This window comes from Sceloporus undulatus, chromosome 4 (genome assembly GCF_019175285.1).
Source record: "Sceloporus undulatus isolate JIND9_A2432 ecotype Alabama chromosome 4, SceUnd_v1.1, whole genome shotgun sequence".
NCBI classification, from domain to species: domain Eukaryota; kingdom Metazoa; phylum Chordata; class Lepidosauria; order Squamata; family Phrynosomatidae; genus Sceloporus; species Sceloporus undulatus.
In genome coordinates, this window is record NC_056525.1 from 99221785 (window position 1) to 99238750 (window position 16966).

The following is a 16966-nucleotide window of genomic DNA, read 5'->3' on the forward strand; positions in this document are numbered from 1 at the left end:
TTGATGGAGGTTTTGGTTAGTTTTAGGATACCCAAATATTGTGGCAAATGTTGGTTTTGAATCTGGAAGGCCCAAATTTCAGTCCCAGTTCAGAGCAATCTGGATCCAAGGTAATCTTAGTAAAAGGTTACAGTCAGGCCTGCTTCATATGTTTTGCTGCTGCTGTAAGTACTTAAGTGCACTTACAACTTACGAGAACTTTCTTGCAGAGTTTTCTTTACAAGATTTATTCATTATTGTTTTTATTATTTATTCATTTATTTGGCCATTGCTTTTCTATAAAGCTGAGAGTATATATTTTGCCTAAAGTCACCCAGGTGGGTCTTTATGGTTAAACAGTGATTTGAATGCTACTGACCCAGAGTTTTGTTCCAGCACCCAAAACCACTACACCACACTGGCTGTCCTGATTCTTATACTATATGTATTTGCTGATATGGTACAACCTAGAAAAGAGTTATTACAGCATCATGTGTGGCACTGCAGCCTAAAGATATTTTTGCCATGGGTATATGGACTAAGGAGCCATTGTTTAGGTTATTTTGTCTGTGCATTCTCAGCACCATAATTAAGAAAACAAGAAACTGCCTAGCTCAGAATATTTGTTCCTTTTTGGCTAGTATTATCTACTCTGTCATTGACTTTCCAAGATCTCAGACAGAGACAGGTATTTCTCATTACCTGATACATGATCATATTAACTGGAGCTGCCAGAGGATAAATCTTAGACTTTCTGCATGTAACATATATTCTCTAATACTGAGCTGTAGTCTTTCTTCTGTTCTTAAACAATGTTAAGTAGCTTTTGGCCATAGTGCCACAGCTGGAACACTAAAATATTAAATTTTCTCCTGGCAGCATTGGATGTCATAAGGTACAATGCAGTGAGGCAGAAGGTGGTAGGGCAAACTTCCATGACCTTCCACTCTGCCACGCCAGAGCTTAACATTTTTTTTTAAAAAAAAATCAAACATTTTTACTCTGTTCTGAAGCTAAAAAGGCTCCCTGAGCAACTTATAAAGATCAAGAGTAAGACAGTCCCTGCCTTCAGGCTTACCATCTGAAATACATTAAATACAAGAAAAAAGAATGTAGAAGAGGGAGGAAATAAGGAAAAGCAGACACTGCTTCTATTATAATGAATAGCAGGAATGGAAACCCATTCAGGTAGCCTGATGCTGACAACTAAGGAAACCAAAGGCAGCTATCTTCTCAGTTCAACTGTTGGAATAGCTTTCCTGCTCTCCCTTTGCTGTATCTTGATGAAATGGACATAGGGATGGAAGCAGCCTCTCATTAGTACTGATGAAATAACATTTCTTCTTTTTCAATGTCATGAAATGCCTACAGATACCATTTAAGAGCCAGCATGCTGTTGGTTTGAGCATTGGACAACAACCTTAGAGATCAGGGTTCAATTCCCCACTCGCTCATGGAAACTCATTAGGTGACTTTGAGTGAGTCAAACACTCTCAGCCCTTAAAGGTATACAACAACAGCAACCCAAGATTATTTACATCAATTTTCTTGTGGCCACAGTAGTGCCAAGCATTAGGAAGTTTGACTGTTGGCATCATAGTACATAGCCACTAACAACTGGATCCTTTACGTTCCAGTCTTGCAGATTCCAAAGAAGATCATGGTAAACGATGTGCATGTTACTGGTTAGTTGGTAAAATAATCTTCCAGGGTATTAATAGCAGTGAAGGAAAATTTCATTCACTTGTTCCTGGCTATCACTTTTGCAGCGAGTAGCTGTTTCCACCCCTCCTATATATACTATATGTAGTTTTGTCTTGGAACTCTTCCCATAGATACATTGTCTTTTCTCTGTTGTGCACTCCTCTAATGGAAAATTAGCATATGCAAACACTTCCTTCCTCTAGTGGTTTGCAGTATGTACTCAGTTTTTGTTTTTCAAAGTAAGTAAGTTTGAAAACACACCTGGTAGTTGACAAATACTCAACAGCAACAACAAAAACCACAAATTTGCATTTTGGGGCTTTGGGACTGAGTAATATCTGGTAACCTTCCTATTTTCTCTCCCCCCCCCCCTTTCCTCACTAGCATGTCTACATGTAACAAATTCCCCCCATCCCCAGCTGCGAGATCCCAGCAGCAGAGTTTTTATTTTAAATATTTCTGGAATGTATATATAACTGTACCATGCGAGTCTCCAGAGGAAGGTGATGTTTTAATTAAAACATGGGGAAGGGAATCTGGAATTGTAAATGGTGCTTGCCACTCTACTTCTGATTTTCTGTCTTTGTGATGAAGCCACAGGCTTTATGGCCCTTGGGAGTTTCTGTGCTGACAAAGTTTGATGATCCCAGTTAGTCTCTTTGGACCAAACTACATATTGCGTACTGTCATAATATATATTTTGTGCTAACTCTCAGCAATGAATCCATGAATCAAACAAGTTTGGGATACCAGAGACCACTAACTGAGGTGGAAATAATTATTAGAATATAGATTTCTTCTATTTATTTTCAACATTTCTCTGTTATGTAGCTTATTGATTGAACAATAAGGGAATTTTTGGTTAAAACCTGAGTGGTCTCCCTGCCCCAAGATCTTAACTGATTCCTACTTTGGTATTAGAAAATACCCTTTGGTCATCCAGTGTCAAGTTTCTCAAGTACAGTACATTTGATTAGTTTCATAGATGAAATGATACTGGATTTAACACTTGGAAAATAGCCAGTTATTTCTTTGCTTTTTCTTAAAAGACATTTGATATTAACTTGGTCATTGGTTGTTGTCTACCAGTATTTAAGAAGCTTCTGATTATACTCCAACAAGGTATTTGAAGACATGGTCTTAACTGTTTCTTATAACTTTTCTGGGGATTTACAGCTCCATTTTGCCCAGTGTTAAATTTAGAATGAACAAATTCAGGTATCTTCAGGATGAATATCTGAAGATATTTTAGCCATTAGTGTTCAGCTATCTGTATTACATCCTTAAATAATAAAACTGCACTGAACAGGTCATTGCCAGAAATGCCACCTTAACTTATATTAAGGATATTGGTGTGACTCATTAGTAGATTCAGTAGCATCTTAGCCGTCAATTGGTACTTCATTTGATTTAATGGAACACAATCACATAATACCATGCAAGTTAAACTATAAAAATTATTTTTGTAAATAAAATGACAGTCGTTGTTTGGAACGATATTATCACAAAATCCATATATGCATTCACACAAAAGCAGAGTTAACGTGACCTCATTTGAGAATATAGCTTGAGTCAACATTTTGGAAAAAAGCATTGTCTTACAGTAATGATCCCCAACAATAGTGATGCTACTGTCATGCTTTAATGAACACCATAGAGGGCTTTACTGAATAATCTCATGTATTATACTCATTAGCTCCTATGAGAACTAGCATTTTCAGTTTAGTTGGGCAAACATGCAAATAAATATGTTGTGGTTTGAAAGTTAGAAACCCAGCTTTCTGCTGCATGAGCATTTCATATCATAAGAAGTCAGGCTGTTGCCTCATTTCTTTGCACTAGTTGGTAGCCTACTCTGTGTTTCTGTATGTGTGCGCTCTCTCACTCATTCATCTAGTGACATCAATTTGGGGAAAATATGCAACCATGATAGTGAGGAAAAACCTCACCAGTACACTGCATTACAAGGGCTATTTGAATGTTTTGTATGTCTGTTGTTAGAAATCATTGTCTTCTTCAGACACTTGCTTTTGGGTGTGGGGCAGATTTGCATTATTTTCCAGGCATGGGCTATGTATTGCTTTTTAGGTTTAACCACTATAGTACAAATACAGATTGTGGATTGTTTGGATTCAGCAACCTTTCCCAGTAGATAAAATTTCTTATCATTTATGTCTGTACAGAATAAAAACAATATGATGATGTTAAATAATTGCCACTCCTGAATGAGAATAAAATGGCTACAGCAGAAAAACCACTTGACTTTAGAAAAGCCAAAAGTTCTCATTATTTCTGTGTGACTGAGATATTTTCATACCTTAGAGATACTTTCTGAGACATATTTTCATACCTTAAATGTCCTCCGATATTTTCATAGAAGCAAACATTTTGTTGATTTATTTCAGAAATGTGATGGGCTATGATATGTAGACATTTATCGGGTAAGAAGAAACAGATGCATTCATGTTTTAAGAATAGTATTTAAAGTTTACTATATTAAAATGAATCCCAAGGAGAATATTTAAAATTATTTTCAGCTCCTGAGAATATATAAGAAGATGAGAGTCCTCTTCTGCTTCTGACTTTTTTTATGCCAGCATACAAAATGGCAGCAAAAGAGCTTCATTTCTTTTCTGAGTATGCCACCTAGTCTTCAACGTGGGGTAGGGGGCTGGATAATACACATGATGATACACAAAGTGTCTTACCTTAATGCCAGCTTCAGTCAGTTTCATGAGGGTAACAAACTGCTATTCAGCCTCTTGGCTGCAGTTCCTTTCTCTAAAAACAAATGAACAAACTGGTTATTTGGAACCATTTCATTTCTGTCTAATATCCCATAGATGTCAGAAGAATGGAAGACCACAAAATAAAAACAATATGATATCACTCTTAAGCTTAAAAGTACTGATAAAAACACAAACGACAGTTGGTCCTCTGTATCATCAGCAGGAGTTTGGTTCTGGACTGCGCCCCCCCAACATACTAAGTATCTTGAGATCTCAGATCTCATTATTGTCAGTAGATGTCTATGTGTAAGTGTAAGTATAAGCTGCATGAATGTGCCACCATTGACGATAATGGTGCAGGACCATTTGCAGTTGCTTCAGTCTGCAGATAACCAGCCCATCAATACAGAGGGCCAACTGTAAAGCTAGAGTTTACACAACAACAACCACTGTACCTGGCTGAATAAAACTGATTTTTCTTGTCACCTGAAATACAGCATAGTTGAATTCCAGGACAGTTTCTCTAGGAAAGCATAAAACAGAGTGTTGCTGCTTAAAATGCTTGTTCTCTTTTTAAAACATCACCTCTGTTAGGGGAGATCGAAAGAAACATCCAGGGGTAGCCATGCTGGCCATATGGCAAATATGATAACATCCAAACAATGATACCTTCATTAAGACAACCAAAATACAAAATATACATGTTGCAAGCTTTTGAAGCTACACTGACTTCTTCATCAGGCAAGGTGTTAAAAACCATACAGGAGGAAAAAAAGGAAAGTGTGCATTTTTCTGTCTTTGTTCTCAGATGGTATGGAAGGGTATTTCTTGTATGCTGGAATCTCCTCCCGGCCATGTGGTTACTGGGAGATTCTCAAAGTCCAGGAAACTTAACATCCATTTGCAACACAAAAAAGATGCTTCATTTGGAATCCAGTATGTCACCATCCTTTGTGAGGCTGTAGGCCCCTTTGTAGGCAGAGGACACTGAATTTCTGAAGAAAACTTTAGGTGATGTTGAGGTAAAACACACCGATCCAGACGCAATATTAGAAAAAATATTAGAAACAAAAAGTTTTAGTTTTGTCGGAGGTAGAAACCTCATATAGTAAGTCCCAGTCCATTGGCTCTCTTTTTAGGATGCCTCTGTTGCAGCTATAATGTGGCATCTTGAAATAAATAAATAAGTAAATAAAAACATCCGGGGTAGTCATGCTGGCCATATAGCAAATCCAGTAACATCCAAACAGTTAGACCTTTATTGGGCCAACCCAAATGCACAATATACATGTTGCAAGCTTTTGTAGCTCCTCTAGACAGCAGAAACAGCAAAATGCAGGCCTGTGACTAACATCTTCAATTTTTTTTCTCCTATATGGTTCTTAACACCTTCCCTGCCAATGGAGTCAGCAAAGGCACATTCCACATAATGAAGAAGCAAAGATGTTTAATTTTGTATGCGAGAATGTGTGGAACAATCAGAAAAAAATGTTGATGTGTAAACAAAGTGACCCCTTGACAGCTATGCCAAGTATGTATCCTTTATATGCTGCCCAGTAACAAATAAAGCATGAGGTTTGCTTGGAACTGACATCTTAATTTCAAAACCAAAATTAAATGCATTTGCCCAAGTCTTTTGGGTCAAAATGGCCTTGGCTTCACTCTGACATATTCAGTTGTAGATTTCTGTACATTGTTTCATCTTGTTGGTTTTGTAAAATAGTTCAAAATTGTTTTATCATGTTTTATAATGTATTGTGTTCTATTGTTTATTGCCCCTGATATCTCTATGTATAGGGGTGATTGTGGTGTGTGAGTGTGTATATGTACGAAAGGAAAGAAGAGAAAAAGAAAGACAGAACAATAAAATCACTAAAGAAATTCCCGCTTGAAATCTATAGAAATATAGTTCCTAGTGATGTCTTCAGAGCCCAGCAATTTTCCGACTATATAAAAGTCATAACATGCTAGGGGCTATGATAATTTGGTCTTCTATAAGCAGAGTATTTTTTCATCCACAGTCATTGTCACCCATGTAAAGAAATGGGGGGAAAATAGAAAGGGAGGAGAGAGTGCACATTCATGATTCAGAGGCTTTTGTTGCCAACTTGGTTTATAAAGGCTGGGAACAAAAGCATTTTTTCTGTGTTAGTTTATGAACCCAGCAGTGGCTTTTTGAATCTTGCTTAGAGTGGGACTTTTGTTGTTGCTCCCCTTCCCTAGTTTTTACATTCTTTTTATCAAGCTTGTGGTTGGTCAGACTTCCAAGCCGACAGACACTGCTTAAGAATTCAAAATTTTAAAAAGTGTTTATCAAGTAATTATGATTGATAAACAAAACAAAGCAAACCTCCCCCCAAAAATGTGTGGGTTATATTTTTGTTCTGCTACAAATGTCTGTTCAAGGGAAGGAATTCAGCAGGAAATTTCTGTTGACATACAATTTATGACACAAAAACTCCTTTGTTCTCTGTGCTTCCTTGTCTCACTCCTCCTGAAATTGTTCTTAACACAGAAGCTTTTCCTTCCTGACAAGTAGCACACTCAGAAGGTTTTTTTTTTCTGAAGGGAGAAAAGGAAAATAAGCTCTCAAAGGCCAGCTGACAAATGCCCTGAAACATAGTTTTTGAGATGCTAAATCCCAGCATGAATTTCTCCATGCTGCTTACTATTGAATTCAGTAGGATTTTTAAACATGGTTTGTAATTCTGTTGTGAATTTAGTCTAACTTACAGTTGTTTCACTAACTACACTGGCCCTGATCCAAAGAGCTCCACTTATGTGTGGAGAAGACAATGTTCTGTCTCCAAAAATGTACAGTGCTGTGCCAATTTACAGCGCTTTATAAATAAAGCATCATCATCATCATCATCATCATCATCATCATCATCATCATCATCATCATCATCATCATCATCATCATCATTTTCAAGGGGCCATTGAACATATGTGTGATTTTTAGATTTTTTAAATGTACGCAATGTTGCTGTTTAAAAATACTACAAAGTCCATAACCCTTCTGTATGAAATGCAGTATTTCTCTGAGACTAATTATGGAGTTAATTTTATTAGCAAATCCAGGGGAAGTCACAATGGACTGTGGCCAAATACTGATGTCAGCCATAATGTGCTTGTGATGGAACATTTCACGTATACATTCCATCATTTAGCAACGTAAGCCTATTGATTGTGCAGCAATAAGAGCTACTGCCTTAGGTATACCATTGCTCTGATCCATATATGCTTAGGCACCTCAGATGCTGTGCCTATATAATCCTGCGTATAGATAGTATAGAAAGCTGACATGCAACTCAAGGGCAGAAACTTGGGGATATATTTCACGTGTACAAGACTTCAGAACTATCCTTATTTTCATAAGATTTCTGGCTTTCCACTTGTATCAGAATTATGGAAGCAGACCAGACATTGATGTTTTTATCGTTATTCTTCTTGTTTCAATGTTGTTTTTAACTGTACACCGCTATGATCTTGTATAAGGAATAGCGGTATATAAGAATAAACTATTATTATTATTATTATTATTATTATTATTGGGGTTGAAACCCCACTTGGCCTTGGAAACCCTCTGGATGACCTTAGGCAAGTCAGGACTTTCAGTCTCAGAGGAAGGAAAGGGCAAATCCTCTCTCAACAAATCTTGCCAAGAAATCCCTATGATTGGTTTGCCTTAGGGTCACCATAAGTTGAAAATGATTTGAAGACACACAATAACAATAACAACAAGTAATAAATGGATACAATCTTATTCATAAATACAGTGAATATTTTTGTCGGTTTACATGTTAAATACAAGTCCTACCTGCATAGAGTAGAGTGATGAGATTTGGCAAAGATTTTTTCTTAGCATTATTCTTCCTTTAATATTTATTTTTCTTAAAAAACAAAAAAGAAAAGGGAGGACACAAATGTTTTATCTTTTTCTCAATAATGTCTGCACATTATGTTGCAGTCCCTGGTGTTTTTAAGCTAGTTCTTTGTATTTTTTCCCAATTAATTTCTGAGAATTTAGAAATCCTCATCTTGGGTCTTTTAATGGTAACAGTAATAGTTAATAGGATGACTCAGAAAACATGTAAGGCCTTATTGAAGACAACTGATCTAAATCATAAAATCGTAGAGTTGGAAGAGACCACAAGGGCCATCCAGTCCAACCACCTGCCATGCAGGAAATCTCAATCAAAGCATCCCCGACAGATGGCCATCCAGCCTCTGTTTAAAGACTTGCAAGGAGGGAGATTCTACTACTCTCCGAGGGAGTGTGTTCCACTGTTGAACAGCCCTTACTGTCAGGAAGTTCCTCCTAATGTTGAGGTGGAATCTCTCGTTTCCTGTTCCGGGTCCTGTTCTCTGGAGCAGCAGAAAACAAGCTTGCTCCTTCCTCAATATGGCATCCCTTCAAATATTTAAACAGGGCTATAATATCACCTCTTAACCTTCTCTTCCCCAGGCTAAATGGGTGCATAATCTGTGGCTGTTATGCACATGAGCACATACACACACTGCCCCCCAGTAGACATCATATGTGGCCTTTGAGACCAGAAAGGTTGCATACTGATGCAAATAATCTTAAATCCTAATTCATTTTGCTTAACTGTGATGAGAATATTGTTGTTGAATCTCTTTAAGTCATTTCTGACTTATGGTGACCATGGGGTATTTTGGGGCTGAGAGTGTGTGACTCACCCAAGGTCACCCATTGAGTTTCCGTGGCAGGGAACTGAATGCTGATCTCCAAACTCGTAGTTAGTCCAATACTCAAACCACTACACCACACTGGCTCTCCTTGAGAACATAATATGATACAAATGCAGTATTTTAGCAACCTTAAAATGCTTACTTTTTTGTCTTCAGTCTAGGTTATAGTGTTATGTCTGAAAGGTTTTCACTAACTGTAGATGATAGTTTGCAGATGAGCTAGGAGATTAATTGAAGCTAGTGAGTTAAGAGTAGGAATAATGTCTCTTCAAGTTGCATGTTGATTTACATTAATCTCTGGATTTAATACGGTACTCAGCTGAAAGCAAAGAAAAAGATTGAATGTCCTTCCATTTGCCATGGACTGACCATTTCCATGGTTCTCTTGCCATACTACAATTTCATAGGTCTGCAATCAGAACTGAAAATCTAAAAACTTCCTTTTCATATTATATCTAGTATATGACACACTGAATTTTGTCTTTTTTTCCTCTAGTCTTTGTTTTGTTCTGATTATTTTGTGATTGATAATTTAATCATCCCTTTCCATGAAGCATTACATTTGTTTTACAAGAAGCATTGAAATGTTGCACAGCACACATCGTTGCAACTTGTGTCATTGTGTTTCATGATTTCCAAAAAGTTGAAATGAAAATTGTAAACATTCTATTTGTGCAGAGTGGAGGATGTGGTTGCTGCAAAATCCTTTTTCCCCCCAGTGAAGCAAAAATAACAGGATGAGAAAATAATTCTGTTTTTAAGAAATAGATATTTGTGCTGAGATGGATTTTTGTGTGTTCCCATTCTCAGTAATTTATAGACTGTTTCTTGGAATAATGTTATATTTCTGGAAAAGAAATACTACTACTACTACTATTGCTAATTATAATAATAATACTGTACTTATTTATACCCCGCTCTTCAGCCAAGGCTTGATTCATGCATTACCAAAGGTTTCTCACTGTTAACAGTAAGCAATACTAATGTAAAGATGAAGCAGCATATTGTCACTTTTATTTGCCTCTGCTTCAGGAAGAATCCAGAGATGAAAGTTTTCTTTCTTTCTTTCTACAAGTCTGTAGTATTTTCAGTTTATATGGTTAAAAGCATATATTTTTATTATCAGATAGGTTACATTTTTTGTTAAATTCAATCCATTTCTTGAGTGAACCTAAAGCAGTGATTCTCAAATGGTGAGACAGGACTCCTGGGGAGGCACGAGAGTTGTTCAGGGGATGAATGAGAATAGCTCTTCTTCCCAAACTTTTTTATGTGTAAAATTTACACACACACTGAGTTAAATATGAATTTAGGGCCTGAGCAGACAGGCCAAAATAAAGCTGCTTCGGGTCACATTGAATGCATCTTAAGAGGCCAGAAGCTGCGCCAAAGCTGTGCTCTATTATTATTATTGTTGTTGTTGTTGTTGTTGTTGTTGTTGTTGTCCTTTATTTATGAAGTGCTGTAAATTTACACAGCGCTGTACATGCAATCTTTTTAGGACTGGAGTGTGGTTTTGGCACAGCTTCTGGCATCTTAAGACGCACGCATCATTTAAACAGCATACCTCCAAAGTGACCCAAAGCAGCTTTATTTTGATCTGTCTGTTCGGGTCGTTACTTAAATAAAACTTTTTCTAATTTGAACGATGTTATTTCCTTATAAAATGTTAAAACATGACTATACATGGATGCATGAAGGAAAATATGCACACTAAGTAAGCAAAATATTTTTATTTATGTATGTCAAGTGGAGTCCCAAGGGTAAAAAGTCTGAGTACCACTGAGCTAAGGAACTAGCTAAAGCAAAGAACAGGGCTGATAAATAGAACAAAGCAAGTCAGTTCTGATAAACCTGAGATCAATTTTAACTGAGCATGATGCTTTTTAAAATTCTCTTATAGAGAAGCAGTTTATCTCATTTTCTTTCCTTCCTTTACGCATGTATTCTTATTAAATTAAAAATGGGTTGTAGAGAAAGGTTAATGTTGAACACAAATAATAATCCCCATAAGCATCTCTTCATTGAAGATGTTTAGTTCCAACTATTTTGTGAGTGGGGACTTGTTTATTTAGTTGGATGATACATAGGGCATACAGATTGCTAGTTTAAAAGGCATGCAAAAGGACACATGCTTGACTTGTAACTTGTTTATTTGTTAGGTGCTTATTATTTTTTCCTCACTTAAGTTTTCCTCTTTCAGTTTTTAGCAAGACATCATATTAACAAGTGTAAAATCCAGATGACTAAGAGGCAGTCTACTCTGCCATCTACAGTACAATGCTGTGCACATCTACTCAAAAGTAAACCCCATACTATGCCTTATTCCTAGGTGTGTGTATAGGATTATTCTGCCCATAATTCAGTGGTGCTAGAAGTCACATGCCATAAGATGGAATAATCAGTAGATCATGGGTTCCCCTGCAATGTAACATTGATTTCCAGACAATTTAAGAACACTAGAAATTCTTTGCTTGCTTCACACTGCGATCTAATGGTTATAGTGCCTGGCATTTGTATGGACCTTATTACATCAGGGCAAAATGTGGTTGAAATGTCATCCAAACGTTGTGGAAGTGCTAGGGATGTGATCATGCCTGGCATTACTAAAGTGTAATTGAGGCTTCCTGCTATGTTCCCGTCATGGAATTGTTCACAGGAAAGCCAGGAGCCATTTTCTGAATAACGGGATGTCCATCTTCCATGACAGGAACATAGCGGGAAGCCTCAATTAACTTTAAAGCGCCAGCCATGATCAGACCCTGATGCTTCCATGTTTGGATGATGTTTCAGCCACATTTGCCCTACGTATGATAAGATCCAATGTCTTCGGTGAAGTACTAAATGTACTTTATATATAGTTCTGCTTCTAAAGTAGGACTGTGTGTAGCGCTGTGATCCCACCCTCCACCATAGAGTCATTGTCCAAAATACAAATAGCTGGTTTTAACTAATCATTGTTAACTAAGTGGTGCATTAACAATGTAGGGTATTGAATGGCTTTGAAATATTACAGAAACAAGGGTCAGGGATTAGATTTACTAATTTCTGACATGCAACAGTGCATCTGTTTACCATAAGTTATCTCCTGTATGTGAATATATTCAATCCTAAAACACTGCACCTGTTGCCAGGAGATATTTGTTCCAGTTACTTGCCTAAAGCACTGGAAGTTGTTTGGTATTTTATAGCCCCTGCTCACCCACCCCCATATTTTCAGAAGCATTTGTTCAGAGAGTGCAGTGAAACAGTTCATTTTGCTAAGCACTGCTATTTGGCAGTAGTCACATTTGCATGGTGCGAAGCTGTAATACTGATTTTTAATTCACAGGGACTCCTATTCAGTTGTCTCTCCCCCTCCTCTTCCTCCTGTTGTTGTTTCTGTTGCTGTTTTGGTTACTGCCAGTTTCATAAGGATTACACACTGCTTCCTGAAATCCTTATTTTTGTCATTGTTGGTAAAAAATAAGACTTAAAAAAAATCACAGTGCTCACCACAAGGCTTTTCGTTATAGGTATTTTTTTCATATTTGGATGATGATGCTTACTTACATAAGGTTTACAGAGGAATATCCTCTATAAACCTTATGTATCCAGAATATAGAGGATATTCTGCAGTACACCCATTGTTTCTCATAGTTTGGGGATTATCACACTGCTGAAAAAGCATCTTACCGCTGCTGAATTCAAGCTTCATTCGGGCTGTACCCTGGTGTTATCGCACAGCTTTTCTCCCTAAAACCACCATCTGAGTACAGCCCGGCTCCAATGTGGATCCCTGAACTCGCTTCAGTGGCCATTTTTCAAAGTCGGGAGCTTTCTCATTTTGAAAAATGGCTGCTGAAGTGAGTTCAGGGACCCGCATTGGAGCTGGGCTGTACCTGGATGGCAGTTTTGGGGAGAAAAGCCATGCAATAACACCAGGTACAGCCCGAATGAAGCTTGAATTTGGCAGTAGTGAGACGCTTTTTTCAGCGGTGCAATAAATTATACCGCCTGACTTACGGGGCCATTGTTGTTGCTGGGGCAGAAGGCGCCCAAGTCTCCACAATTGCAGAGGCCTGTCTTGCCCCAGCAGCCTTTGTGCTGTCAAGAAGGTCCGCCATTAGCTACTGGGACAGAAAGTGTGGCTCTTTTGCACTGGGTGCTGGTGTCCCAGCTTGCATTGCAAAAGGGAAGAGGCCATGATTGGCTGGCTCAGACCCTTGAGCGCAGCCAATTGGTGGTAGGGGCATGGGAGGCGGTGCTTCCGCTCTTTCCAGGCCCCCTATTGGTGGGTGGGCCTATAAGGCTGCGTTGCACGCCAACCGTCACCATTTTAGCTCGGCTCTCCCACCCTCCCTCCCTTGGTTAGAGTGTTTTTGTCACAACTTTGTTTTAGGGCAGCAGCATAGGTCCTGGATCTGGTGGGCATAGTTTCCAGGGCTCCGTAGCCCTGGATCGGGAGTCCATTGAACCCGGGAGCGCTGAGGGCAGGCAGTGTGCCCATTGTGGGGGCCACTTCGAGTGAACATCTCCCAGTGACTAGGGGCTTATTGGAATATGCGACTGACCGGTTGCATATATGCGAGATGGCACTTCCGTTGCCGATATGCTCGGTCATGACCAAGCAAACATACATCAATCAGCTGGAGTGTCGATTGTTGTTTCCAGATCCAGACCTTATGCTTTGGGCCAACCCTATCCTTGGTGCTGTTTGTTAATAAATGTTTGGCCTTTTCCTCCAATTCTGTGTTGTTGTCTTATTGGGCAGCTTCCTTCCCACAGCAATGTCCTTTGTCTCTCTTTGTCATATGACACCTTCTGTCACTTGGGACCTAACTAGACCTTAACCTGACTACTCTTTTTAGAGACTACTCAAATAAAGAACACAAACATCTAAGTTAAAGGATAGTGCTTTTGAGTAAGCATCTGTTTATCACTCTCATGTCTTTTGTACTGTGCCTATCAGAATTGAATCATTGCATTGCACAGCATTCTTTAGGCATCTTATCAGCATAACTTTAGCATTGTTGGCATTTGCCTACTTTATTACTATTACTATAGAAGCGTATCAAGGAACATGAGCAAGCATGGAAAACAAAGTTCTGTTTTGTTGTTGTTGTTGTTGCCGTTGTTGCAGTGATTGTGCAGCCATAATGAAAACAATAAGCTGATTTCTCACCACACATCACAGTGGCACTGTATCTGTTGACCAACTAAAGGGTACAAAATGTATCATGCTACTTTCAAAGCTTACTTGCCTCATCAAGCAAAGATGTTAAACATCTTACAAAAGAAGAAAAGAGGTGGTGTCAGTTAGTGTTTTGCCCTATGCTTACTCTAGCGTCAAATAGATCAACCCATGTCAAAAATCTTGTGTAGTTAAAGCAATGCCTTCCCTTTCCTTAGTACTGGTTATACTGCATCTCTTCATTGGCTCCCTCCATATTGCAGAAATAATCAATGTTGACACCAGTTTTTTCACTGCTATGGCTCGATGCTGCGGATTCTAGGAATTGTAGTTTTGTGAGACATTTAGCCTTCTCTGTCAAGGAGCTCTGGAAAAAAAACTACAATTCACGGGATCCCATAGTACTGAGCCATGGCAGTTAAAATGGAGTCAACTGGATTATTTTGGAATTGTGGATGCGACCATTGTAAAGAAGAACTTGGAGTATGTGGATTAGTTGTCATGTACCTGCTTCTGATCTTGATGTATTCTGATCTTGTTTTGATCTTGCTTTATTGTTCAAAAGCATAAACTGAATAGACCATAACTGACCTTTTCATATAATATGTTGTTACATATTCCAAATTTTTATAATACTTGGCCTTGCTTTTGTTTCACTCCCATATTGAATTTAATAAATAATAATAATAATAATAATAATAATAATAATGTGTAATAATTTATTGCTTGCACACTGTATGTAGTGGTTTGGACTGTATTGTGACCTATAACACTGAGCCCCATGCAGCTACACATTCTCCATCCCATCATTTCTTAAATGCTGCCACTCTATTTCTGTGAACTTTTTTGGTGCAGTTCATCTTATCAGCATTCTTTAGGCTCTTGTTATAGCTCTTGAAAGGAGCCAGTGTGGTGCAATAAATTGTGTTGAGATTTTAATGTGGGAGGCTCAACTTCAAATCCCTGCTGAGCCATAAAGTGCCTTTCTGGGGATGTCACAAGCTGTGTTCAAGCATTTGTCTAAATGTGTGAGGGCCTAAATGGTATATTTTTGGGAAGGTCATGCAGGGCCCACCAACAGCATCCCCACATACAGAGTCTTGTGTTTATATCTTTTGCTTGTTCAGCACTGACCAAAAACACCCAATTATTTCATATTATAACATTGAACTGAAAAAAATGTGCTGGAGACAATTATAGGCATGTTTTGATTTTGTTAATTCAAATTAAATATTTGTATATCAAGTAATTCCATGTGGCTTTCAGTGGAGATAGATTAATTTGTCCATGCACAAACTATCACAGGTTGATATTTTTCATTGATAGGCCCTAGATAGGCTCTAACTAAAGCTTCAGTAGACAACTCTGTTTATTTTGGAGAATATTTCTGGTAATATTTACTCTGCTGTTGTTAAACAAGAGTCTTAAGAAACTGTCTTAAATCATATCATGGTTCTTTTTAAGTTGAATGTCCTAAATTGACTGATTCCAGGTGGGAATCCTTTCGATACATACCTGAAGATGCTAGAAACTGAACCTGGGTCTTTTTGTATAGAAAACATGTCCTTTACCACTGATACACAATTATCTTCCACCTCAGATATCATTATCCAGTTGTATTCTGTACACTTGCAATTCTGTTTGGTCATACATATAAAGAAAATCTCAGTGAGCTAATAAGGAGCTCCTTATTTGCTCTTTTTTCAATAGCAGGAAAATACCTTTTTTATTTCAGTAGGCTTTTGGGATATTACTATTTTACAAGAAAAGAGTTTTTTTAATGTGTTGCAATGCTTTTTCTTTTTGTTTTAGATTAATGTTTTAAATGATAATAAGGTTGTCGTTCGTTTAAGACTGCTTTAATCACATTTTTCTCTTAGTTCTGTTTGAAAGAGGCAGAACTAGTCAAAAGTCAAAATATAGCTCAATAGGACAGCTATTCAAAGTTCCATCAAGCAGTAAACAACAGAAACCATCTTTGAAAAACAAAGCCCTTATTAGTACAGTAAATGTAGTAGAAATTTTCAAATTGCAAACTGTTATTTCCAAAGGGGGGGGGGCAATGGATGTGAAAGCCTGAGAAAGACACACACATCTACGGGCGAAGATGAAAGGAACAAAAAGAAAGGAGGAGAGGGAGAAACTAGAGAAGGATTAAGGCACACTCTGGTTTTAGGTTACAGAGTTTATTGAGCCTTTTACATTTTATTGTGTGTATTTTTTACAGGTAGAGTTATTTTGAAGCAGGGGCTAAGGAATGATGTTTTGAGGGCTTGCTATAGAAACACTGCAGTGGTTTGAGTATAGTTTTGAGGGTGGGAAGGTCAGTTAAAATAAATAGGACTTGTTCAACAGCACTTGATTTTAAAATGCCATCAATCCAAATGTTGACCAAGTCCCAGGGATGAACAAAAACAATCACAAACATCTGTTAAAAATAATTAAATTAGTTAGAACACAAAATTGGGCAAGTTCAGCATGGTTCATGGTTTTAAGCATGGTTGTAAACAGGCTGACTAAAAAGTGACTTAGTCTCTCAGCCACTGCTCCACATTTAATGTGAAATTCCATTCATTGTCCTTGAAGGATTTGACTTGTGTGCGATTGAGAAAAATCCTGTTTTCTCTTAGCACTTTCCTATATGCTCTAAAGTTCAAAATTATGG

The 16966-nt window shown here is 37.9% G+C and overlaps 1 protein-coding gene across 23 annotated transcripts in view; it reads left to right on the forward strand.

Moving 5' to 3' along the window:
* ADGRL2 (adhesion G protein-coupled receptor L2) overlaps positions 1–16966 on the forward strand; it is a 239601-nt gene that overhangs the window by 121020 nt on the left and 101615 nt on the right. The gene's annotated exons all lie outside the window — the stretch shown is intronic.